Consider the following 27,966-nt stretch of genomic DNA (forward strand, 5'->3'; position numbering starts at 1 on the left):
GTACTATAACATCATGGTGGTCTCCCGACCATGGACTTTTCTCACCCCTAACGATTTGATGTATTCAGTGTCTGAACTCCTTGCCCTGCGAGATTCCCCCCTCTCGCAGGTTTGGCCCTCCACTTTATCGAGGGCCTATCTCGATGACGGATTTTGGAAACCTGAGAGAAGGCATGGCGCGAGGAAGGGCTTGTGGGTTTTTTTGGGGAAGTTTTTAAATAAGATTTTAAAGGGTTCAGGGAGGGGGGGTTAACAATCTTTTAAGGGGAACTGAGAGAACGACCAAAGGGGATGGGGGGGAAATCCACTAAGGTCGGAGCCGAGCCCGGCACGGGGCAACGGTTTGGAGGGTGCTGGAGGGGAGGGCATGGAGGGCTATACCAATGAGGGATAGACCATTAGCACGGTGGATGGGAGGGGCAGATATGGCGGGAGCAGGAGACCATATCACGTGTCGGGGGAGCGCACTCGCTGTTTGAGAGCTATTGCGTGCCCTGGTCTCCAAGGCTCCTCTCGGATACTAGGTGGCTCGGATACTCAGGATCTGGGCCTTCGGCTGATGCTGTGCAACGCCAGGTCCGTGGTAAATAAGCCCCCCCTCATCCACAATCTTATACAGGAGGGGGGAGCGGACTTGGCGGGTATTACGGAGACCTGGTTGGGCCCGGAGGGAGGGGTCCCCCTGGTTGAGATGTGCCCACCAGGCTTCAGAGCATTCCATCAGCCGAGGGCCCAGGGGAGGGGAGGGGGGTGGCGGTTATTATTAACGAAGGTCTTGGTCCGAGGGAGACCACTGTGCCACAGATTGCCGGATGTGAATCCCTCTTTGTGAGATGGGGTCATGGAGTTCAGATGGGCTTGTTGCTTGCGTACCTGGCTCCCTGCTGCGTGGCAACAGCCCTGCCCGAGCTCCTCGACGTGATAGCCATGGTGGCAGTTGATACACCCAGGCTTATGGTCATGGGTGATTTCAACTTGCCGTCCATTGGTGAATCATCCAAGATGGCTCGGGAGTTCATGGCTTCCATGACGGCCATGGACCTGACCCAGCTAGTTCATGGCCCCACCCACAGGGGGGGTCACACTCTGGACTTGATTTTTGTCTCTGGCCAGTGGTTGAGTGGTCTTATTATAGGGGAGATAGACATGAAACCCTTGTCATGGTCAGATCACTCACTCCTTCGTCTGGACCTTCGAACCACTACACCCCACTGCAGGGAGGCAGAGCCAATAAGATGGGTCCGCCCCAGGTGCCTGATGGATCCTGAGAGGTTCCAGATGGAGCTTGGGCCACCTCCTGAGGATCTGGCACATGACTCGGCCGAGGACCTGGTGGCTGCCTGGGATCGGGCGGCTGGTGGGGCCTTGGATCGAGTCGTGCCTCTGCGGCCTCTGACTGGACCCAGCAGTATTGGCCAACTACCGTCCTGTCTCCAACCTTCGCTTCGTGGCAAAGGTTGTTGAGAGTGTGGTCGCGCGACAGTTTCCACAATTTCTGAAGGAAACGTCTTATCTAGATCCGTTCCAGTCGGGTTTCAGGCCTGGGCACAGCACGGAAACAGCATTGGTCACATTGGTAGATGATCTCTGGAGGGCTCGGGACAGGGGTTGCTCCTCTGTTCTAGCCCTGTTAGACCTCTCAGCGGCTTTTGATACCATCGACCATGGTATCATGCTGCACCAGTTGGAAGAGTTGGGGATGGGGGGCACCGTGTTACGGTGGTTCTCCTCCTTTCTCTCCGACCGGTCGCAGTTTGTGTTGGCAGGGGGGCAGAGGTCGACCTCGAGGCCTCTCATCTGTGGAGTGCCTCAGGGGTCAGTCCTCTCGCCCCTTTTGTTCAACATTTATGTGAAGCCACTGGGTGAGATCATCCGTGGCTTTGGGGTGAAATACCACCAGTACGCTGATGACACCCAGCTGTACATCTCCATCCCAGGCCACCCCAACGATGCCCTTGAAGTGATATCTCAGTGACTGGAGGCTGTGCGGATCTGGATGGGGAGGAACAGGCTCAAGCTCAATCCTTCCAGACTGAGTGGCTGTGGTTCCCGGCATCCCTATATAGTCAGCTGACTCCATCGCTGACTATTGGGGGCGAGTCTTTGGCCCCCTCGGAGAGGGCGCGCAATCTGGGAGTCCTCCTGGATACGCAGCTGTCCTTGGAGGAACATCTGACGGCTGTAGTCAGGGGGACCTTTTGTCAGGTTCGCCTGATTCGCCAGTTGCGACCCTTTCTTGATCGGGATTCCATGTGCACAGTCACTCATGCCCTCGTCACCTCTCGCCTGGACTACTGCAATGCTCTCTACATGGGGCTCCCCTTGAAGAGCACCCGGAGGCTCCAACTGGTCCAGAATGTGGCCGCACGGGTAATTACAGGAGCTGCATGGCGCTCCCACATAACACCGCTCCTGCGCGAGCTGCACTGTCTCCCAGTGGTCTTCCGGGTGCGCTTCAAGGTGTTGGTTACCACCTTTAAAGCGCTCCATGGCATAGGACCTAGTTATCTTCGAGACCGCCTGCTGCTACCAACAACCTCCCATCGACCTGTGCGCTCCCACAGAGAGGGCCTCCTCGGGGTGCCATCAGCCAAACAATGTAGGCTGGTGACCCCCAGGGGGAGGGCCTTCTCTGTGCGGGCCTTCCCCCTGAGATAAGGAGAATCCAAGACCTTGGTGCCTTCCGCCGTGCCCTTAAAACTTTCTTTTTTCATCAAGCCGGGCTGGCTTAACATATTTTTAAATTTTAAATTTTTAATTGGTTTGTCATTTTAAACTGGGGCCAAATTAATATATATTCTTTTAATTGTTCTTAATGTTTGTATTGTATGTTTTTATCTGGCTGTACACCGCCCTGAGTCCCTTGGGAGAAGGTGCGGTATATAAATTTGAAATAAAAAAATAATAATAAAAAACAAATCCTGGAGCACTGGGGAACTACCAGAAGATTGGAAAAGAGCTGATATAGTTCCCATCTTCAAAAAAATGAGAAAAAAAAACCAAACCCAGACCCAGGAAACTACAGACCAATTGGCCTAACATCAATACCTGGGAAGATACTGGAAAAAATAACCAAAAATAATAATAAAAAATAATCTGTTTGTTAAAAACAGATCATGCCAAATCAATCTTATTTCATTCTTTGACAAAGTGACTAAATTGGTAGACCAGCAAAATGCTGTGGACATAGTATATTTAGACTTCAGCAAGGCATTTGACAAAGTAGACCACAACCTACTTGTCAACCCTGAAGTTGGCCGTACTGTGGCCATTTTCTTTTTTGTAGTTTTCTCTAGGGAGGTTTCTCTTCTCACTGCTTCAGGGCTGACACAGCCTGGAGCGAAGGGGCCAGGAAGGGGGTTGTAGAGATAGTTGGGGTATTGTAGCCTAAATAAAATTCTTTCCCCTGGGAATCAAGGACATTGGTGCAGGTGTTCGAAAGGAGGAGACTGAGGTCACCTAGCAACTGGACTATGCTGATTGGACCATGTGACTGGAGACTCTGGGGGGAAGTGACAAAGTTTTACTTTTAATTGGGTGTAAAACTGGCAGGAACTTAGAGCCAGTTTTCCACCAGGAACGTGCCAATTTGATATGTCCCAATAAAATGTTCTTTGAGAAAATTGCCTGCCTCAGAGTTCTTATTGAATGGAATGTATTACTTGGAACCTTGACATTAAACTGGCTCTCTAAACTTTACGGCTCCAAACCGGAGCTGCTGTCTGGGGTCCTGAGCTCCGGCCGCTTACCCGGTCTACCCGGGCAATGGAAAAGACTCAGGGAAGATGGAGGAAGAAACCAGAGAAGCAAAAGGCACCGGCGGGGCCTGCGGGGGAATTGAAGAGAGCCTGATGTTCCCCTTGATGCTTGAGCGAGTGGCCATGGCCACGGCTGAAGTCGAATGCCAACTAGGGGCCCAGGCGAAGGAACAAGTTCAACCACTGGTTTCTGAGGAGCTTTATTGAGTGGAGGAGGACCTGGAGGCGAAACTAGCCTCTCAGGGCCAGATGTGGGAGAGACCGATCATGTCCACAAGGGAGGCAAGAACAATGATCCTGGAGTGGAGATCGACGGGCCTCTTGGATTCCAATGAGTCGGGGGAATGGAAGTACCAGGCTCACAGCCAAACCCTGGAAGGGTTGCCTGAAAGGTTTGAACAATTGCATCTCAGCAGCAGTGGCCAGCAGCAGCAGACTGATCAACTGATAGCTGTCTGAAAGAGGACATATCTACCCAGGGCACGGTGCCTCAAACCCTGCATATGGGGCAACCCGGGATTCAACCAAGACTGCCCAGGAGAGACTGGTCAACACTCCAGGCGACCCAAGCTACCAGCCCTCTGCAGCCACTATCAGCTTGGTCGAGCCTCAGCTCCTATCGGAGCCCACTTGGCTGCAGGAGACCAGCCGGCCTGCAAGGTCAGTCACAACTGCCGATGGCCAGAGAAGTGCCTCCCGGTTGGGCATATTACCCTGGACAGGGCTGGGTCCAGGTCCAGGCCCAGTGGATTCCAGCACTGCCAGTTGCACCGCAGCCACCAGCCATGCCGCAACCACCGCCACCGCAACCCTGAGGAGAAACCCCACCACGCTTTCGAGTGGTGTTCAATGGGAGTCCAGACAAATTGGCATTTTTCCTAAATTGAGCATGGGTGCACCTCGACAGCTATGGGGACAGCTATTGATGCAACTGAGAAATTGTCTCCACCCTCACCGACAACCTGGAGGGGGAAGCATCGGAATGGGTGACCCAGCTTCACAATGAGGGGGCTCCCGAGCTAGAAAATTTTTATGACTTCCTAAAGGAATTAAGAAGCTGATTTGAGGACATATCCCACAGGCAAGAGTCAGAGAAAGAAATCAAGAGAATTAGACAGAGAGGCCGCCTGCCTAAGGAATATGTCCAGGAATTCCGAAGAGCCGCTGGGAAGCTGAGACGGTGGCCGGAGCTGATGCTGGTCCACTACTTTAAAGAAGGCCTAGACAAGGAACTGCTCCAGATCTGCCTCTGCCGGGGAGTTCCAGATTGCATTCATGACTTGTTAGGTGTTTTGTGCCAGCCATGGCAGTCTCTTCAAAGGCCACCAGATGGGGGCAAAGAGACACCTTTGATCCCACTGGTGGGTCAAGGGGGCTCCAGCCCCTGCAGCCCCATTGGGGAAAGTTAATGGCCCTCCGGCCCCCTCACACACCTTGTAAGGGAGGGGCCAGGGGCCCCTATAAGAACCCCTGCACAGGGGCTGCTCTCCCCTTTTTTTGCCCTTTTTACCCTTTCCCTTTTGCCTGCTCTTGTTCTAGTCTCCTATGGGACTGACCCATGGGCTCAATCCAGGCATGGATGCCTCCATGCCTGGGACCTTATTTTACTCCACTTTTACTTCTAAATAAAGACTTAATTTGATTGCATCCTTGTGTGCTGACCTTTTCTTGGAAGCGCCCTCAACGAACCATCATTCTTCGTGAGATCCCTCACATGACTGGTATCGGAGGGTGGTGGCTATGGACTTAGAACTACAGCGGCATCAGAAGAAGACCCTGGAGAGGAAGCCCAGGAGAAAACTGGGACAGCGAGCCAGCCCACATCTGGTGGAGGAGCCACTTAGATGGGCCTCCACGATGCCCCTAAAATGCTTCCAGTGTGGACAACAAGGCCACTGAGTGTCCAAGTGCCTGGTCCCAGCCCCCATGCTGCAAGCAAGAGGCCAAACCTCTAGCTCAAAGCCAAAGGGACTGCAATGAAAACCCACGGAAAAGGGGAAGTTTGCCCAGCAAGCCATTGAAGTCTCTCACCTCCAAGAAAGGGAAGAGAGAACTCCAGTCCCTGAGGTCCTGCCACTGACGAGCAGTGACAGCAGCAATGATAGTGAGGACGACCCAATTGTAAGCGAAGCCATCTGTCCTTTCACAATTAAGTCAAAATTGGTGGTGCCAGACATGGAGCGCCAAGGTGAGGTAGAGGCCATCATAGAAATGGGCTGTAAACAAATTACTAGTCTACATGGGCAGATTACCTATCTAGAATCTCTAATATGTGCTCTCCAAGCAGAAATCAGGTGTCCAATTCAGCCACCCCACTCTATTGAGCTGCCGCGCTATCAGCCCACTCTACCACAAAGATCCAGCAGGAGAAGGGCAGTATGGACAACCGTGGGATCTGGCAGAGTGAGACCTGTGAACCATAATCACAAAGCTTTTGCTGTGTCCCAGCATAACAGATACAGTGCCCTTGCTGACCTTAATAGGGACACTAAAGTGACAGGTCAAGGTAGTTGTTTTGTTTTTTTTTAAAGTTTTTTTTATTAATCATTCAAAATTAAAAACATCGGACATACAATGACATCACTGGTTCTAAATATCTTTCAACACTTTAAACTAATACAAATTATGTTAAAGTTAATATTATAATATAATTCTTTAACCTCGACTCGACGCTCCCATGTAACACCTCTCCTGCGCGAGCTGCACTGGCTCCCAGTGGTCTTCCGGGTGTGCTTCAAGGTATTGGTTACCACCTTTAGAGCGCTCCATGGCTTAGGGCCTGGGTATTTACGAGACCGCCTTCTGCCACCAGTAGCCTCCCACCGACCAGTACGCTCCCACAGAGAGGGGCTCCTCAGGATTCCATCGGCCAAACAATGTCGGCTGGCGGCCCCCAGGGGGAGAGCTTTCTATGTGGAGGCACCGACCCTCTGGAACGAGTTGCCCCCGGAGATACGGCAGATCCTGGATCTGCGCACTTTCCGCCGTGCCTTAAAGACATTTTTGTTTCATCAAGCTGGGCTGACCTGACCATATTTTTAAAATTGTTTTAATTTTAAATTGCTAAATTATGGGTTTTTTAATATGGGGGTGTTTTAACTGTGGGCCAAATTAATTTAATTGGTTTTTAATATTGTTTTAATTTTTGTATTTTATGTATTTTATCTGCTGGCTGTTCACCGCCCCGAGTCCTTCGGGAGAAGGGCGGTATATAAAATATATTATAATAATAATAATAATTATAATAACCTTATACGTTATTTATACATAACATCATACAAACAATCTATATCATATTTCTACACAATTATACATACTTGTCTATTAATCTATACCTGTACCTATTTATGCAATTTACATACATATTTATCCGTTATAACGTGTATATTTCTCATCCAACACTACACCTTTGTCTCAGCTATCCTCCTTTTGTCTAGCCATTCGTAAAACTTTTCCAGATTATATAGTACTGTGTTTCACATTTATCCTTGAGCTCCAAGGTAAGTCTGTCCATTTCTGCACAGTTAAGAATTTTTAGTAATATTTCCTCTTCAGTTGGGGTATCTTTCTCTTTCCACTTTTGAGCAAAGGCTATCCGTGCCACTGTGAGTATATGCAATAATAGATCATTTATATCTTTCTTATATTTACCCTCTGTTGTGGGAATGCAGTGGCCATAGTACATGTATAGACCAGTTTAACTGGTTGGACACTTGTATGGAGCTTAGCATAAAAATAATCAAACTATGAAAAGTGGGTTCATATGGATACTCTCTGAAGGGCCCTATTCATTCTCTCTTTGTTTATAACATAGGCTGTGCCTGCTAAAGCAAAGATATCTCCTTGTATAAACATTCCTGAGAAGCAAAGCAGACACATCTCCTATCTCTTTGTAAACACATTCCTGAGAATCAGATAACAGAGATGGGCCTCTTGCCTGGTAGTATCTGGTACCAAGCAGCCAGAGTTAGGTTTTGCTTTGCATCTTTACCATTGCTTTCCTATCTCTTGTATGTAATATGAGATGTGTAGCCATAATAACGCCTTCTGATGACGCTGTATTTGGATAACTAATAAAAGAGATTGTAGCCTTTTGTTTGCTGCTCTCTCATCCTGAGAAAACACTTGTCCTGTGTTTTTTCTAAACTGGAATCCTCATGAGAAGCCCGCCAGTATGAATTCAACACTCTGTCATTCCCAAAAGGAAAAATTCCATCTTTACTTCTTGATTTATTAATAAAATTTCTTCAAGCCAACTCTATTAAATTCCAATATTTTTTTGCCTTTGGGCATTCCCACCACATATGGTAGAAATTCCCTGAAGGCGTCTTACACTTCCAACAAGCTGAAGAATTTCCCTTATTGATTCATGCTAATCTTGTGGGGGGGAGATGACACCTATAAAACATGTTGTATAAATTTTCCTTCTACGAGGTTTCTAACGTAATTTTAAAAATTTTCCCCATAGAGTTTGCCAATTATCCAAGTCGATACTATGTCCCAAATATTTACTCCAAATTATCATCGTTTCTTTGACTTGTTCCTCAATCATATCTTGTTCCAACAAATAGCAATATAATTTACTTATGGTCTTACCTTCTCTACTTAATAAAATCTTATCTAATTCCGATAATTCTTGCTTTATACCTCATTCTTTTTTATCTTTCCTAAATTTGGATTGTATTTGAAGATATGCCCACCATTCCAGGTCAATTCCTTCTTCCTTTAAAATATTTCTCGCTTTCAATTCTCCTCTTTCATTCAACACGTCTTTATAGGTAACAACTCCCCATGATTTAAAAAGGTTTGGATGGGTGTACATCTCCAATGTTGATACCCAGTTAGGGATTTCCATATAATTGCTTCTTTTAGTCTTAGTCCAGATGTCTAATAGAGACCTCCTAATATAATGCCTCCGGAAGTGTTGATGAGCTTTATGTTTTTCCTCCCATAAAGTAGCATGCCTTTCTGTCTATAAATCATGACCTTCTAGTGCCAATAATCTTGTATTTTTGAGATGTATCCACTCACTTATCCATACCAAAGCTGCTGCTTGGTAGTATTTTCTCCAATCTGGTAGGCCGAATCCCCCTCTTTCTCTAGCATCTTGTAATAATTTTAATCTAATTCTCGGTTTTTTCCCTGGCCAGATAAATTTTGAAACATAACTTTCCAAATTTGTAAAAAAATCTTTTTTGAGCCGAATTGGTATGCATTGAAATAGAAACAACATTTTCGGTAAAATATTCATCTTAATGGTGGCTATCCTACCCATTAAAGATAACTGTATTTTTCCCCAATTTTCCAAATCTGACCTAATTTGTGCCATTAATTTATTGTAATTATCTTCTTTTGAGTGTAGTGCATCTTGCATCAGTTGAATTCCCAAATATCTATTTTTTTTTTGTCATATTTTTAACTATTATTTTCGTTTTTTCCTTATTAATTTTTAGGCCTGCTACTTCCCCATATTTCTCCAGCACTTCCATCAGCCTAACACCAGATTTCACAGGCTCTTCAATAATAAAGACAAGGTCGTCCGCAAATGCCTGTACTTTAAAAATTTCTTTCCTTATTTTTAAGCCTTTGATCTGTTCATCTTCTTGAATTGTTCTAATTACAATCTCTAGTGATAGAATAAATAGTAATGGTGATAGCGGACAGCCTTGTCTTGTTCCTTTTTGAATTGGAAAATTTTTTGTCGTTTCCCCATTGATTACCACTTTGGCTTCCTGTCCAGAATAGATTGTTTTGTACATCTTTATAAATTTTTCCCCGAAATCCATATAATTTAGTTGTCCTAATATGAAGTCCCATTTAACGTTATCAAAGGCTTTTTGTGCGTCAATAAATAATGCCATTTGTTTCTTATTATGGACTTCATAGTATTCTATAGTATCTAAGACAGTCCTAATATTGTTCCTTATATGCCTTCTGGGCAGGAAGCCATTTTGATCAGAGTGAATAAATTTCTCTAATACATTTTTTAATCTATCTGCCATAATTGACATAAAAATTTTGTAAACCAAATTTAATAAAGATATTGGCCTATAATTTTTGATGTGAGTCAAATCGGAATTTTCCTTGGGAATCCCTCTAATGGTTGCTTCCCTCCATGGTGTTGGTATCCTGGCTTCATTCAATACATCATTGTATATCTCTACTAACAATGGGCCTAGAATTTCCTGATGATTTTTATAAATTTCTGACGGCAACCCATCAGGACCTAGTGCTTTGTTACTTTTTTGTTTTTTAATGGCCTCAGATACCTCAAATGCTGTTATCTCATTATTTAATAAGTCTTTATGTTCCGTCGGAATTTTTGACAGTCCTATTTTTTGCAGATATTGCAATATCTTACCTTCCCCTATTTTTCCTTCATCCTCATATAAATTTTTAAAAAACTCATAGGCCACCCTTTTCTTCCCCTCGTTTTGACATATTACTTCTCCCTCCTCATTATATAATTTACTAATTTGACTTTTTTCCTTTCGCTTTTTTAATCTATAAGCCAACCAACGTCCCGGCTTATTTGCATTCTCAAAAAAGTTTTGTTTGATACTTTTTATTTGCTGCGCCATACTCTCCAGCATGAGCACGCTGTCCGAAGAGAGCAGTCCTTTGATGGCCTTGAATGCTGCTTCCTCTTCTTCCTCCCATTTCCAGGGTGCCACTTTCCCCAACAGGCGATGGAGTGGCTCAGCAGTCGTGGCTTTCTGTTTTAGGAAAACACTATAAAAATTGAGTAATCCTAAGAAAGCCTGAAGCTCCGCTTTGTTTTTGGGGCTGGGAGCTTCCTGAATGGCCTTAACCTTGCTTTTGGTGGGGTGGATGCCCGTGCTATCAATGAGATAGCCCAGGAACTTGACTTCCTGGACTCCAATGATGCACTTATCTCTCCTGACTCTCAAACCCTTCACCTTGAACCGCTGCAGGACAAGCCTGAGCCGCTCAATTAGTTGGGTTTTAGAATTGTTGTGGCTCCATTACCTGAGCCTGTGTCATCGGCAGGAGAGGACTCTGAGAGTGAAGGATAGGAGTTGGCAAGGCCTCCCTCTCCAGGACCCTCCTCTTTGGCAATGCCTTCGGTGTCCGCCGAAGGGCAAGAGATAGGGCCGGGGCCAAGCATGTCCACGCAGCCACAGGTGGATAGTGATGAGAGTAATGAGTCTTGGCTAGATCCATGCCAGCGTCGCAGAGATAAGTGCGCGCAACAAAAGAAAAGGCGTGCCCGAGATTAGGCTGAGTCCCTGGACCACACCCCACAGGGTATAAAAGGGAGCGTGGTGGCCAGTCAAACCTTGTGAGGAACAAAGCTGAAAGCTTCCACGCCATTCTGCATTGCCGGACTTTTGCTATAGACTTTGCTGGATTATCTTTGGACGTGATTGACTCTGTAATTATTGAGCTTTTTACTTTGATGTACCAGAAGTGGAGAACGTGACAATTGTTTGAGCCTCCGCCGTTTTTTCATCCACTGGCAGTTGCTGGTAAGCCTGGGCCAGGTCCAGTTTAGCGAATATTGACCCACTCCCAAGTGAATGCAACAGATGTTGCACCACTGGAACTGGGTATGTGCTCTGCTGCAGGGCCTTATTTATCGTGCACTTATAGTCAGTGCAGATGCGCACAGATCCATCATGCTTCATTGGGGTCACAATGGGGGTCTCTCATGTCGCATGATTGATCGGTTCCAATATGCCCTGGGCAATTAATTTGTCCAGCTGGGCATCTACTTTGGGCCGCAAGGCGAATGGAACCTGGCGAGGCTTGAGTCTAATTGGAGTAATTGTTTTGTCTAAATTGAAGGAAATGGGCTTTCCCAAGAATTCCCTTAGCTTACCATCGAAGACTTCCTGGAATTCTTCGATGATCTTGTCGAGTTCATCTTGTCTAATTTGGTGGATTCCTCCAATTGAGAGCCCTAAGGGTTTGAACCACTCCACTCCCAGAAGGTTCGGGTGGCTGTGCTCGACAACGGTGATGGGGAGGTCGCCGTGGAAGTTGTGGTAGGTGACCTGGAGTGAGGTTCTTCCCAGGACTCCGATGGGATTCCCTCCGAAATTGACTAGCCTCGACTGCAGGGGCTTCAGGTCTTTTTGCTGCAATTTGGCTTGAGACGCCTCAGCTGGTGCCAGTCTATTATGGAGTAGATTGAGCCCGAGTCTACCTCCATGGAGCATGGCGTCCCTTCCACGTGCACCGTCACATGGAACTTGGTGGCGCTGTTGTCGTTGGTGTGGGCAATGGTGGTCTGGTGGACTGCCCCACTCCTGGGAAACTCATCTTCCCCACGTCTGGGTTGGAAAGAGGACCGTCTAGATGACCTCTGGTTATCTTTCTGATTTTCGCGGTTCCAGTGTTTGGGTGGCTCTGGGGCTGGATCTGCAGCTCTGCAGGCTTCCGTGATGTGACCCCTCTTCAGACAACGTCTGCAGGTCGCATCTCTCCACCGGAAATTGGTCCTTGCGTGGTCTCCTCTGCAGCTGCCGCAGCGCTCCCCCCGGTCGCCATTTTGAGCGGTTTCCCACCTTGGGGGTCTGGAGACCTTGTGGACGGCCATTTCCTCATCGGACTCAGATCCGGTGGTGGAGTCGTCGGTGGAGCTTTGGGGAGCCTTTTGGCTTTTATGGACCGCTTTGGCTTTCACCATTGCGGCCGCCGCTTTCTCTGAAGTTTCCGCAGCTGTGGCTTCTTTGACAACGTCCTTGAGTGTAATTTTCTTCCTACTCAAGAACTTCTTCTGGAGTGCCATGTCCCTCATTCCAAACATGATGCGGTCTCTGAGGGCATTCTCCACATTGTCGAATTCGCAGTTGGCTGCGATTTGGCGCAGGGCTGCCACAAAATCCTTGATGGACTCTCCTTCCAGCTGGTTCCTCTGCTGGAAGGTGAAGCAGTTTGCGATCGGGGTTCCAGTCGGGGCATAGTGCTCTTGTAGCACTTCTTGGAGGTCAGCCCACAACATTTCCTTGATATCTCTCGGGGCCACGAGGTCGATGGCCATTTCCAGGACTTCAGAGCCGCAGTGGGCCAGGAAAAGGGCTCGTTTTTGGTCATCTGTGAGATCTTGAAAGTTGTTGCCCCTCAGGAACTGGCAAAACCGGATGATCTGTCCCCATCCACACACACACACAAACACAGCCAGCCGAGGTTTAAGGAAACACTTTGGCACACACCCAGGTCTTTATCTCCAACTTGGCAGCGATTTACACACCGTCTGCCAAGTGCGTTTATTTCCACAAAACAGAAAGATAAGATACTTAGCGTACAAAAGTCCAATCAGAATAATATTTCTCTCAGCAGTTTCCGGACGAGGCTTTAGTGACTATCCAAGGTTTACTTTTGTTTGTCACAAGGATCACTGGCCACCACCCTCTATTATATAGTCTCTGGGGTGTGGTCCAGTGACTCAGTTCTAATCCCTAGCACGCCTCCTGAGCTGCTGCAATCATTTATCACGCCTTCGGAGGCGTGCGTCCAGGAATGATGTCTCTCCCTCGCTCTCATCCGAGCCACCTGTCTCCCTGCTAATCTCCTCTCCCTCGGCCGGCACCTGAGACAGTGCCAGAGGGGAGGGGCCTGGAGAGGGAGGCCTGGCTGACTCCTCTTCCTCATGCTCGGAGCTTTCTTCCTCCGATGGGACAGGCTCAGAGGGCGGGGCCACAACACCGGTTCATATACGATCTCCATTTCTCCTTTCCGGGGTTGAAGGCAGCAAACGAGACCAGCGGGGCTTGCGGCGTTGCCATGCTTCTCGGTGGCTTCTGTTTAGTGACTTCAGCTCAGATGGTCACTTGGCGATGTGCCACGAGGTTCGTCACTGTGGTTCTTTGTGTCCTTCGTCACCAGTGTTAGATCAGGTGCAGGGAAAGAAGACGCGACCAGCATTGGTCCATTCAGCACTTTATTTAGTACAGAACAAGACTGGCGGCTGCGCTGCCGGAGCTCTCCTTTTATGCGCTCCGGCAAGTCGCGCCACCCAGAGACAGCATTTCAAATTTCCCGACGGTGGATTAGCCAATCCCCAGCGGATGTCCTTATAAGGACATAACAATTCCTATAGTCTAGTTCTCTATCCACAATCGCATTGTAATCACCAATTATCCACATATTATCATATTCTAAATCTCCTATCATGTTATACAATTTCTTATAGAATAATTTTTGACCCTTGTTTGGTGCATATATTCCAGCCAAGATCGTTTTTCTTTCGTTCAAGGTTAACTCTACTAGTAATATTCTACCCTCCTCATCTTTACATATTTGTTTAGCCAAAATTTCATCCTTTACATACATAACAATTCCCCCTTTCTTGTGCTATGATGAGGATATAAACATATTCCCTAGCTTATTACATTTTAATAGATACTGATGTTGCTTTTTTATGTGCATTTCTTGCAAAACTATTATATCCAAGTTCATTTTATACAATTTATTGAAAAAAAAATTCCTTTTTCCTAGAGCATTTAACCCATTAACATTTACAGATAAGATTGATATTTCCTCTTGTACACCTCTACTTGTACTTAGGCCTTGTTGCCCTTGTTTGTCTGACTTCTTTGTATTCTTTGTGTCCACCATCATCATCTTTCCCATTATCTACATTCTCTCCTTTCCCATTACCTTTCTCTTTACTTTGAGATTCCCTCTTCTCTGGTGACTGTCCTCTTAGTTCTCTATCCTCCCTTCTTTCTCTTTCTTCTACCACCCCTTCATTACCAAAATTCTGTCTGTAAAACTCTTCTACTTTGTCCACTGTGTCCAGTCTGAACCTTTTTTCACCCCAGGATACCATAATCCCCTCTGAAATCAACCATCGGAAATTTACATTTTTTCTTGTCAATTTGAATGTTAGCTTTTGGTAGGGTCATCATAGTTCTCTTACCCTACTGGGAACCTGTTTAAGCACCACCAGCTGCCTTCCTCTAAACTCCAGTGGGTCTTCTCTGGTCCTATGGAGTATCTCATCATGTATTGGGGAGTGGGGCCAGCTGTCAAGGGGGAAAGCTGTGTAAAATGGCTCTCCGGTTTGGAGAGTCACTTTCAAAGCTATTTTCCTTTGGTCGTCAGACTCTTCGGAGTCCCAGATCCCTTGGAGGGGGGATCGGAAGAAAGGGGCACCCTGCAGTGCAATTCTTGACAGCAGTCGGGATAGCAGATGGCAGGAAAGCCTCAGAGAAGCTGATCAGGGATAGAAGATGGCCCACAATGGTGGCCGTGAAGAAATGACATCAGAGAGCTGGACAATGATAGCGCTGGACTAGCAGGACAACAGAGAGACAGAGCTGGGCTAAAGCGATCTTGGCATCTTCTTGTGAGTAAGCCAGGTGAAAGACCTTCCTGGAGGATTAGCAAAGAGGGAAGAGGAAAAAGGAAGCCCCAGGAAGGGGGAAATTCTCTCCAAAACACAGCGGCAAACAGCAAATTTAGGGCTTAAAAGAGGCCATTTCAACACAGGAGACAACACAGGAGACAACATTGGAGAAGTGAGGGGAAAAAGTTAAGGGAGTATCTTGCTAATATTGATGATTTGATATTATAAAACCAGTCAATTTAAAGTTTGAGTGAAAGTGCTGACTAATTGGAGATTATGGACTTGTTGAAGAGTGAGTGATGGATGAGTAATATAACAAGGAGCAAGGGTGACACCTACTGGCCAAGAGAAGTAAAGCTAATTTAAAGGAATATAACTTATTCCATAACTTTGCCTGGAACAGAACTTGTGAAATAGTGCTCATTTAGAAACAGAGAAAACCCTACAAGGCGGTGGTGATATGGGACACTTTTAAGAAGACATTACCTTTATGAGTACTTTTATGATTACTACTTTATTTTTTCTTACTATTTGATTACTATATTTTTTTCTATCTAATATATTAAGTAATGATGGCATTGATATTGTATGTGATTTAATTATAAATTTTGTTATTAATTAATTGTTGATATTGTTGGATGTGCTAGATCAATTTATTGGAAGGATAGATTAATATAAGGATGCTAAATTTAAATGACATTTAAAAACATAGGATATTGAGTGGAAGTGGTGAATTTAAGTACTGAAAATTGAATTGTGGAATTAGTAATAGCTGGGGTGTGCTGGAGAAATACAAGAGGAATATAAGGAAGTGGGGAGGTTGGTGTAAAGTGGTTGCAAAGATGACAAGCATTCCTAATTTGACAAGAATTGGTGCAGGGAAAAGGCAGGGGGTACAAACTACGACAGTGGAACTGAATCCAGCAGGGCAAAGGTCCATCAAGGAAATAATGCAAAAGGAAAGGTCCACCCCGGACCACCCCAACGATGCCCTTGAAGTGATGTCCCAGTGCCTGGAGGCCATACGGATCTGGATGGGGAGGAACAGGCTCAGGCTCAACCCATCCAAGACCGAGTGGCTGTGGTTTCCGACGTCCCGATATAGTCAGCTGGTGCCATCGCTGACTATTGGGGATGAATCATTGGCCCCCACAGATGGGGCTCGCAACTTGGGCATCCTCCTGGATGCACGGCTGTCTTTAGAAGAGCATATGACGGCCGTGGCCAGGGGGGCTTTTTATCAGGTTCGCCTGATTCACCAGTTGCATCCCTTTCTGGATCGGGACTCCTTACGCACAGTCACTCAGGCACTCGTCACTTCCCGCCTGGACTACTGCAATGCTCTCTACATGGGGCTCCCCTTGAGGAGCACCCGGAGGCTCCAACTGGTGCAGAATGCAGCTGCACAGGGGATTATGGGAGTGATGGGGCGCTCCCATGTGACACCTCTCCTGCGCGAGCTGCATTGGCTCCCAGTGGTCTTCCGGGTGCGCTTCAAGGTGTTGGTTACCACATTTAAAGCGCTCCATGGCATTGGGCCTGAGTACTTACGGGACCACCTTCTGCCACCGATAGCCTCCCACCGGCCAGTTCGCTCCCACAGAGAGGGACTCCTCAGGGTGCCATCAGCCAGGCAATGTCGGCTGGCGGCCCCCAGGGGGAGGGCCTTCTCTGTGGCAGCACCTGCCCTCTGGAACGACCTTCCCCCGAAGATACGTAGGAGATCAGATCTCCGTGCTTTTCGCTGTGCCCTCAAAACTTTTCTATTTCATCAAGCTGGGCTGGCGTAACCCCCCCCCCAGATATTTTTTAATTGTAAATGGATTTTAGTCGGGAGGTTTTAAATTTTGAGCCAACATTTGTTTAATTCTTTTAAAATTTTAAATTTTGTATTGGGATGTTTTTTATTCTTGGCTGTGCACCACCCTGAGTCCAGCAGGAGAAGGGCGGTATAAAAAATTAATATAAATAAATAAATAAATGAATGAATAAATAAAATCATGGTCCAAGACAAAGAACTTGTTTTGGATGGGGGAAAGTATGAATCAGGTATTACACATCAGTCATGCAAGAAGAGCAAGGTATCCAAAAAGAGAAGCCACCTTCTGGTTGGTGATTCAATTGTAAGGGATGTAAATTTAGGAAAGGATATGGAGGTTTTGAAAGAGGTCAGGTGTCTGCCAGATGCTACTGCCAGCAGAGACAAGAGGTGTATTTTTAAGATAGTCAAGAATGCCAGTAAGGTCTGTGATTTTTTTTTTTTTAATTTTTTTTTTTAATTTGATTTATATGCCGCCCTTCTCCGGAGACTCAGGGCGGCTTACAATGCGTTAAGCAATAGCCTTCATTCTTTTGTATATTTTATTCAAAGTCAGCTTATTGCCCCCACAAACTGGGTCCTCATTTCACCTACCTTAGAAAGGATGGAAGGCTGAGTCAACCTTGAGCCTTGGAGAGATTCGAACCAGCAGAAATTGCAGGCAGCTGTGTTAATAACAGGGTGCACTAAACCCCTGTACTATCAAGGCTCTTTGATGCTATTATACATCTTGGCACAAATGATCTGTCCCAAAAAGATGTACTTTCTGTGCAGAATGATTTCCAGAGCTTGGGGTATGCACTTAGTAGTATAGGTTGTAGGCTTATCTTTTCAGAGGTTTTACCAGTATATAAGGAACAAAAAGGGAAAGGCCAGTGTGTAGCGGAGTTTAATGTGTGGCTAAAGGAGTGGTGTAAAAGGGAAGGCTTTGGTTTTATTAGTCATGATGTCTGCAGCTGGTCCAATGAAAAACTGTACAAAAGAGATGGTTTGCATCCATCAAAGAAAGGGACTGAGTTCCCAATAAAAAGGTTTCCGGCCTCATTTCCAGTTTTTGTTTCGTGATTTCTTCAATCATTGTTTTAATTTGTTGCCAGTATTGTTTTGCCCTTCGGCATAGCCACCAGAGATGATAATATGTCCCTTTCTGAGATTTACATTTCCAGCACATTGGAGATGTATTTGGGAACATCTTGGCTAGGCGCGCCGGTGGGAGGTGCCATCGGTAGAACATTTTGTAAAGGTTTTCCTTGTAGGGTATAGACAATGTCATCTTATAATTTATCTTCCACAAATTCTCCCACTTATCCAATTCAATAGTATATCCTATATTTTTGGCCCATATTATCATTTTTATTGGGAATAATCACAGCACAATATACCAAAGAAATAAAATATCTGATCATCCATATCCTCACAGCAGCACGTATACTCTTTGCCCAACATTGGAAATCTGAACAGTTACCCACAGAAGACAAAATAATAGCTAAAATTACAGAATGTGCAGAATTGGATAAGCTCACAAAAGAAATACAAGAGAAAGATGATACTGATTACTATTTAGTATGGCAAAGATGGTACAGCTGGCTGGAGGCAAAAATAGGAATATAAAGATGATTTTCGACTATTCAATAGAAATGCATAGAAGTAAATAAGGAGTCAACTATATATGTACATATATAACCAAGTAAATAGGTGACTGTAGATATTGATACAAATAGAAATATGAAAAATAACCCACCGTTGTAGTATCTTTTAAGAGTCAGTCATTGGACTGAATTGATGTGTGTTCATTTTGTATGTTGTTTCAATGTATTTATGTTGGTTTTGTTTTTTCTTTTTATTATTAATAAAAAATATATATATAAAAAAGAAAGGGACTGAGTTACTTGGCATTAAATTCACTGATTTTCTGGAGAAACATTTAAACTAAACAGCGGGGACAGAGAATTAACTAATACAGAACATTTCTGTCCCCAGCAATCTAAAATTAATAGTGTTATTAGTGCATGTAATATAGATGTTTGTGCAGGTAAGATTATCAACCTTGCTGTCAAGCAAAACCAAGCATTTAATAGTGAGTGCCAAACCATGTGCACTAATCAAACAGGTGGCAAGAAAGTAGGGGCAGTCAGGCACAACACAGGTTATGTAGAAAGTAAGCACATGGTCAATCAAAATGGACTCAAATGTTTATATACCAATGCACAGAGTATGAGGAATAAACAGGGAGAAATAGAAATTAAAGTAAATGAGGGCAGATATGATATTGTTGCCATTACGGATACTTGGTGGGATGAAACCCACAAATGGAACATGCAGTTAGAGGGATTTAAATTATTTAAAAGAAATAGACCAACTAAAAAAGGAGGTGTAGTTGCACTACGTATAAGAAATAACTACATCTCTACAGAAATAGAGCACAACAATGATGGAAATTATCTTGAATGCATTTGGGTCAATATTAAAGGTGGGGGGGGATGACATTGCCATAGGTGTATACTATAGGCCACCCAACCAAACAGAGGAAGTAGATGAACTTTTTGCTAGTCAGCTAACTAAGGTATGTAGGAAGCACATCACAATAGTAATGGGGGATTTTAACTACCGTGACATCAACTGGGAGACAAACTCTGCACCAAGTGGAAGATCCAACAGGTTTCCAACAAACCTAGCAGACAACTTTGTTTCCCAAAAAGTAGAGAAGGGAACAAGGGGATCAGCCATACTGGACTTAATTCTCACTAACAGAGATGAAATTATAGAAGGCGTTGAAGCTACAGGAACCTTGGGGGCGAGTGATCATGCAATATTGGAATTCAACATTATGCAAGCACAAGTAGTAGAACAAAGTCAAAGTAGAGTCTTGGACTTTAAGAGAGCTAATTTCAATAAACTTAGATCTTGGGAAGGATTTCATGGATGAGAATCCTCAAGGGGAAAACAACTCGAGAAGCTTGGGAAATTTTGAAAAGTGAGATTATAAAAGCCCAGTCTAGTACAATACCAATGAAGAAGAAAAATAACAGCTATCAAAAGAAACCAGCATGGCTGTATAAATTGAAAGACAGAAAGGACAAGTATAAAAAGTGGAAAGAGGGGCACATAACTAAGGCAGAATATCAGCAAATAGCCCAAGCCTGCAAAGATGAAGTGAGGAAAACTAAGGCTCACAATGAACAAAGGCTTGCGACAAAAGTAAAAAATAACCAAAAAAAGAGAGCTTCTTCCAACATGTTAAAAACAAGAAAAAAGTCAAGGAAACAATTGGTCCATTGCTGGGAGAAAGTGGCAAGAAGGTGACAAGCAACAGGGAGAAAGCAGAACTACTTAACTCGTTTTTTGCATCTGTCTTTACACAAAGGAAAAAAACAGTTCGACCTATCAAAAACAGCACCACAAAAACAGATTAGGAACACAAGTTAAAATAGGGAAGAAAATGGTAAGTGAGCACCTGTCTACCCTAGACGAGTTCAAACCACGAGGACCAGATGGATTAAACACCAAGGTTCTGAAGGAACTGGCAGACGAGATCTCAGATCCACTGAACTATATCTTTCAAAGATCCTGGAGCACCGGGGAACTGCCAGAGGACTGGAAAAGACCTGATGTAGATCCCATCTTCAAAAAAAGGAAAAAAAAATAGATCCAGGAAACTACAGACCTATCAGCCTGACATCAATACAAGGGAAAATTCTGGAATCTATCTATCTATCTATCATCTATCTCTATCTATCTATCCATCCATCCATCCATCCATCCATCCATCCATCCATCCATCTTGTATGTATGTATGTATGTATGTATGTATGTATGTATGTATGTATGTATCTATCGATCCATCCATCCATCCATCCATCCATCCATCCATCAATCCATCCATGATATTTATCTGTCTGTCTGTCTGTCTGTCTGTCTGTCTATCTATCTGCCTATCTCTCTCTCTCTCTCTCTCTCTCTCTCTCTCTCTCTCTCTCTATCTATCTATAACTTATCTACCTACCTGTCTATCTATCTATCTATACATCCATCCATCCATCCATCATATCTATCTATCTATCTATCTGTCTGTCTGTCTGTCTGTCCGTCCGTCCGTCTGTCCGTCCGTACATCCATCCATCCATCCATCTTGTATCTATCTATCTATCTATCTATCTATCTATCTATCTATCTATCTATCATCTTTCTATCTATCATCTCTCTATCTATCTATCTATCCATCCATCCTCGATCTATCTATCTATCTATCTATCTATCTATCTATCTATCTATCTAGCTATCTATCTAGCTATCTATCTAGCTATCTATCTAGCTATCTAGCTATCCGTCCATATCTATCTATCTATCTATCTATCTATCTATCTATCTATCTATCTATCTATCTATCTATCCATATCTATCTATCTATCTATCTATCTATCTATCTATCTATCTATCTATCTATCCATCTATCTATCTAGTTATTTATCCATCTATCCATCCATCCATACAGCAATCTATCTATCTATCTATCTATCTATCTATCTATCTATCTATCTATCTATCCATATCTATCTATCTATCTATCTATCTATCTATCTATCTATCTATCTATCTATCTATCTATCTATCCATCTATCCATCCATCCGTCCATACATCCATCCATCTATCTATCTATCTATCTATCTATCTATCTATCTATCTATCTATCTATCTATCTATCTATCTAGTTATTTATCCATCTATCCATCCATCCATTCAATACATTCTATTCTGCATACTATTTACTGTCAATTCTGATTTTTCTTTTTCTTTTCCCAGCATATTTTCTATTGTTCTCTGGTTTGATGGAGAAGCAGCTATAAGTGGAGGATTTGTAGCTGTTTTCTTCCCTGTTTTAGTTATAGTTGCCATGTTTGACATTTTTAACATTTGTGTGAAATTGTTCCACAATATCATACAATCAGTAATCTCTCTCTCTATATATATTTATATACATGTACTTCTATACTTCTTATTTATTATATCCACACTCTTCAGAAGAGATCTTTCTTATTATCTTTATTTAGTATAATATTAATTTGTATTTTCTATATGTCAACTTACTCTATACTTATATATTACACAATATAATTATTAATACTCAATATATACTTCTTATCTCACTTAATCTTAATCAATACTTATTTTATGTTTATATTTCTATTTATCCTATATATATATATATATATACAGTCAGGTCCAGAAATATTGGGACATCGACACAATTCTAACATCTTTGGCTCTATACACCACCACAATGGAGTTGGAATGAAACAAACACAATGTGCGTTAACTACAGACTGTCAGCTTTAATTTGAGGGTATGTACATCCAACTCAGGTGAACGGTGTAGGACTTACAGCAGTTTGCATATGTGCCTTCCACTTGTTAAGGGACCAAAAGTAATGGGACAGAATAATAATCATAAATCAAACTTTCCCTTCTTAATACTTGGTTGCAAATCCTTTGCAGTCAATCACAGCCTGACGTCTGGAATGCATAGACATCACCAGATGCTGGGTTTCATCCCTGGTGATGCTCTGCCAGGCCTCTACTGCAACTGTCTTCAGTTCCTGCTTGTTCTTGGGGCATTTTCCCTTCAGTTTTGTCTTCAGCAAGTGAAATGCATGCTCAATGGGATTCAGGTCAGGTGATTGACTTGGCCATTGCATAACATTCCACTTCTGTCCCTTCAAAAACTCTTTGGTTGCTTTTGCAGTATGCTTTGGGTCATTGTCCATCTTCACTGTGAAGCGCCGTACAATGAGTTCTGCAGCATTTGGCTGAATGTGAGCAGATAATATTGCCCAAAACACTTCAGAATTCATCCTGCTGCTTTTGTCAGCAGTCACATCATCAATAAATACAAGAGAACCAGTTCCATTGGCAGCCATACATGCCCACGCCATGACACTACCACCACCATGCTTCACTGATGAGGTGGTATGCTTAGGATCATGAGCAATTCCTTTCCTTCTCCATACTCTTCTCTTCCCATCACTCTGGTACAAGTTGATCTTGGTCTCATCTGTCCATAGGATCTTGTTCCAGAACTGTGAAGGCTTTGTTAGATGTTGTTTGGCACACTCTAATCTGGCCTTCCTGTTTTTGAGGCTCACCAATGGTTTACATCTTGTGGTGAACCCTCTGTATTCACTCTGGTGAAATCTTCTCTTGATTGTTGACTTTGACACACTTACACCTACCTCCTGGAGAGTGTTCTTGATCTGGCCAACTGTTGTGAAGGGTGTTTTCTTCACCAGGGAAAGAATTCTTTGGTCATCCACCACACTTGTTTTCCATGGTCTCCCAGGTCTTTTGGTGTTGCTGAGCTCACCGGTGCATTCCTTCTTTTTGAGAATGTTTCAAACAGTTGTGTCGAGCTCGCCCTCACGCTCGACACAACTCACCGCCGATCCCTCGCCCTTCAGCTTCGGGGATGGACGGCCAGCGGGCGCACATGGTGGCACACGGGGGTGGGGCTCGGGGCGCTGGGGTAGGCGGCCGGGTGAGGTGGCGGGGTGCATCGGATATAGGGCTTCTCGTGGCAGCAGCTTCCCGCATGCAACGTCATCTCAGCTAAAGGATTCCGCCGACGATTCGCTGGTTCGGGGGGGCGGATGGACGCAGCGCGGGCTACGCCCCACAGCAGCTGGGCGGAGAGGATTCCGCCGCTGATTCGCTGGTTCGGGGGGGCGGATGGGCGCGGCGCGGGCTACGCCCCACAGCAGCTGGGCGGAGAGGCATAAAAACGCTACGAGCTAAACGCCCATAGCGCCGTTTTTAAATCGCGTACGACTGCTGTATCCTTCGTTGCTACGAAAGTAAACCATCATCCCAAAGCAAAACCTTGTCTATTGGTGATTTGTTGGGTTTCTTCCGTTTCGTGGTCCGAGGATCCTGAGAGGAAAACGGCGCTTTTCTTTTTACTTCAGCGGAGGAATCAAACAGACGAATGGCTGAAGGTTTGGATCCTGAGCTGTGCGTGGGGGACGACTCCGGGGTAGAGCAAGTGGAGGCAAGCGCAGGGGGCTTGGATGAGGCTCCCACCCCTGTCGTTCGGCCGAAGGAATGGACGGGGAGTCAATGTGAGGGGCCAGGCGAGCCGGAGGGGAGGACAACTATGGCCTCTGGAGAATGGTGGCATAGCTCAGCCCTCACCGGTCCGAGTAAGGGAGTGCCGACCCCACCCTCCACGGATGAAAGGTTCCTTAGGTGGAGAGAGAGGCGGTGGATTGATGATGAGGAAGGGGGGGGTGGAGTTATTCCACCGAACTGGCTCCTTCGACTCTGGATGTCCTAAGGGAGAAGTTTGGGGAGGCCAGCTTTCGGGACGCACAGTCCTGGCAACCATGGGCTATGGGGGGGAGTCTTCAGCAGCTTGGCAAGGGGCTTCTACAACTACAACAGATACCCGTTTCCGTCTGGCCAGCCCAAAGTTGAGGGCAGACGGGGGGGCCCCTGGACAGAGACGTGAGACCATTCCCCCTACAGACGGTCAGGAGAGGGCAACGGGTCGCCCGGATACCAGGGGTCGGCCTGCACAGGAGGAACGTCGGGCCGAAACAGGGCGGCGGGCACCCTCACAGAGCTTCCGTGGCACACCTGCTGGGCAGCCCAGGTCCATCCCACCCTGGACGGCGGGGCCATGGGGGGCCCAGCCTATGTGGGGCCCTCCCCCTTTCCAAGCAACGTTTGATGGGAGTGCGGACCGAGTGGCAATCTTTCTCAGCCAGGCTATCAGTTATCTCGATCTCTATGGCCGGTTCTACCCATCCCAGTGGTCCATGGTGGTTGCCCTTACCACTGTTATGGCAGGGGAGGCTGCTGACTGGGTGGCGGACCTACACAGCGACCACGCCCGTGAGTTAACTGACGTTGGACTTTTTCTGGAGGGCCTTTGGGCCCGGTTCAAGGATGACTCTAGGACACAACAGGCCGAAGGGGAGCTTGTGTCCTTGAGACAAAAAGGCCGTCCTGCCAAGGACTATGTGAAAGAATTCCGTTCCATCGCTGGGCGGTTGCGGGCGTGGCCTGAACGTATGCTTGTGCATCAATTTCATTTGGGACTGGATCGGGACCTGAGACAGGCATGCGTATATCGAGGATTACCACCGCGTCTGTCGGAGTGGTTTCGAGCAGCCATAGACCTGGATATGGGGCTGAAAGAGTTCCGCAGCAGACCCAGTGCAGGACCATCAGCCCAAGTGAGGAGGCTGCCAGAGCGACCTGTGGCCAACCGAGGAAGTGCACCTACAGCGCTTGGAGACTCCGTTCGTCGGCCGACGTTTCGTTGTTTCCGATGCAATCAGATAGGCCACCGTGCTCTGGACTGCCCTCTTCCGCCCTCCCAACAACCCGTAAGCCGAACACCCGCGACTGGGGGGAAGGGCCGTGAACGCCAAAGGACCACGCCAGAACGGTCCAAGGTCGTGGCTCAGGCTCGACCGTCTGGTAACGACACGTCACCAATCGAGCCTGCAGAACGTTCCAGCACTGGCGAGGCATTCGTTGTAGAGGGGGATAGCGACGAGGAGGACAGCAACCGGGATCCAATGGTGAGTGCTCCCGTTCGTCCTTTTCTGATCCCGGTTACGATGGAGAACACACGACGGGGTCTGGCTGTACAACAGGGAGCGCTAATCGACTCTGGCTGTACTCGTTGCTTGATGAGACGAGCATTAGCGGTGCAGTTAGGGTTACGGTTATATCGGTTGCACTCACCTATTAAGTTTGAACAGGTGGACGGGTCAATGTTGGGGGGGGCTCCTGCTACGCAGGTAACGGAACTAGTACAATTACGGATAGGAGAGCATAAAGAGTATCTTCGGTTCATAGTAGTGGATGTTATGATCGAACCCATTATCCTGGGGTTAACATGGCTGGACAAATGGAAACCAACTATCTGGTGGGAAGGAGGGTATCGCAAACTCCGCCTTGAACTAGGGCCTGAACCAAGTGCTCCTGAACCCTCTAGTCGGTTGCTGGAAGGGACCGAACATAGGTCGAGACCCCTGACACCGGGGGTTCCAGCAGTGTATACAGATCTAGCAGCTGTATTCGACGAGGCGGAGTGTGATATATTACCACCTCACCGTAGGACAGATTGCGCTATAGAACTTGTACCTGGTGTGAAGTTACCGAAACCCCGAATGTATGCGATGACACCAAGGGAGGTAGATGAATTGCGTAAATATATCGACAAGAACTTAGCCCGGGGGTTTATTGAACCCAGTAGAGCCCATATGGCTGCTCCAGTACTATTCCGGGAGAAGAAGGATGGGGGCCTTCGCTTATGCGTCGACTTCCGGGGTCTAAACGCTGTGAGTGTAGAACCACTGTATCCCCTCCCGTTGATAAAAGACCTTCTGGCCACATTAGCGACGGGGCGATATTTCACTAAGTTAGACCTGAGGGAGGCGTATTACCGGGTTAGAATCAGACAGGGGGATGAGTGGAAAACCACGTTTAATTGCCCCCTAGGAAGTTATAAATTCCGGGTTATGCCATTCGGACTGCAAGGCGCCCCGGCAGTGTTTATGCAATTAATCAACGAGGTTCTCCATGAATACCTCTACCGTGGTGTCTTAGTGTACCTAGACGACATACTGATCTATACGAGAACAATGAAGGAACATGTACAGTTAGTCCGTCAGGTATTGCGGCGTTTATTGGACGCTAAATTATATGTGAAAGTGTCAAAATGTGAATTCCATCGTACTCAGTTGGATTATCTGGGCTATAGAATTTCTACAGATGGTTTGACAATGGATCCGAAGAAGGTCAGCACCGTTTTGGAATGGCAAGCCCCAGAGACAAGGAAACAATTGCAAAGTTTCCTCGGGTTTGCCAATTTCTATAGGCAATTTATTCCCTCTTTCGCCCATATAGCATTGCCACTCACTGACCTTTTGCAAACTAGGGGACAGGTGGGAAAGCCACGGCCGGGTCAGAAGCTGAATTGGTCGTCGGCTTGCCAGACGGCTTTCGACAGCTTGAAAGCTCAGTTTGCACAGGCCCCAGTACTACAGCATCCTGATCAAGAGACTCCGTTCATAGTGCAGGTGGACGCAAGTGATGTGGCCGTGGGGGCTGTGTTGTTGCAGCCCAATAGCCAAGGGCAGTTGCAACCATGCGCATATACATCCAAGAAATTTAGTGCCACGGAACGGGGTTGGGCTATATGGGAAAAGGAGGCTTTTGCTGTCCGATGGGCTCTCATTAGTTGGCGACACATTCTAGAAGGGGCCCGTACCCAATTTGAGGTCTGGACGGACCACAAAAACCTGATAGCTTTACAAACCCCCAGGAAATTATCCCCAAAACAGGTGCGATGGGCCCACTATTTCCAACGTTTCAACTTTGTCTTGAAATATGTACCGGCAGGAAAGAACTTCCTCGCTGACGCTTTATCACGACTACCCCAATTCCACAGTAAACGGGACGACGTTGTTCAGGCTATCCTCCCTGGTAACGGCCACGGTGGGAGGGCGGCGTCCAGCGCAGAAAACCAACGGTGTTGGGAGGAGTCAGTACGGGAGGCCACATCCCAGGATAAGTGGGTGGCAGAGAACACACAGCTCGTCACATATAACAATGGACTAGCTTGGAAAGGAGATAAAATGTATATCCCTAGTGTATTACGGCAAGACGTCCTTAAAAGGTGTCATGATGCCAAAACTGCCGGTCACTTTGGGTTCCTCAAAACATTACACCTGATCCGGCGCCAGTTCTGGTGGCCACGTCTACGGTCTGACGTGGATGCGTACGTCACAAGCTGCACTGTTTGCGCTAAATCAAAACCACGGCCAGGGAAGCCCCTCGGTTTACTACAACCAGTCGCAAATCCCATTAGGCCTTGGGATGAGATAGGTATGGATTTTGTGGTCGATCTACCAGACAGTAATGGGCATACAGTCATATGGACGGTGATAGATCTTTTTTCAAAACAGGCCCATTTCATCCCATGCAACGGACTGCCATCAGCCAGAAAGCTAGCCAAACTGTTTATTCAACATGTGTACCGGTTACATGGGGTGCCTCGGCGTATC

This window comes from Pituophis catenifer, unplaced genomic scaffold (assembly GCF_029215685.1).
Source record: "Pituophis catenifer annectens isolate HBS135680 unplaced genomic scaffold, rPitCat1.0.hap2 SCAF_5, whole genome shotgun sequence".
In the NCBI taxonomy this organism is placed as follows: Eukaryota; Metazoa; Chordata; class Lepidosauria; order Squamata; family Colubridae; genus Pituophis; species Pituophis catenifer.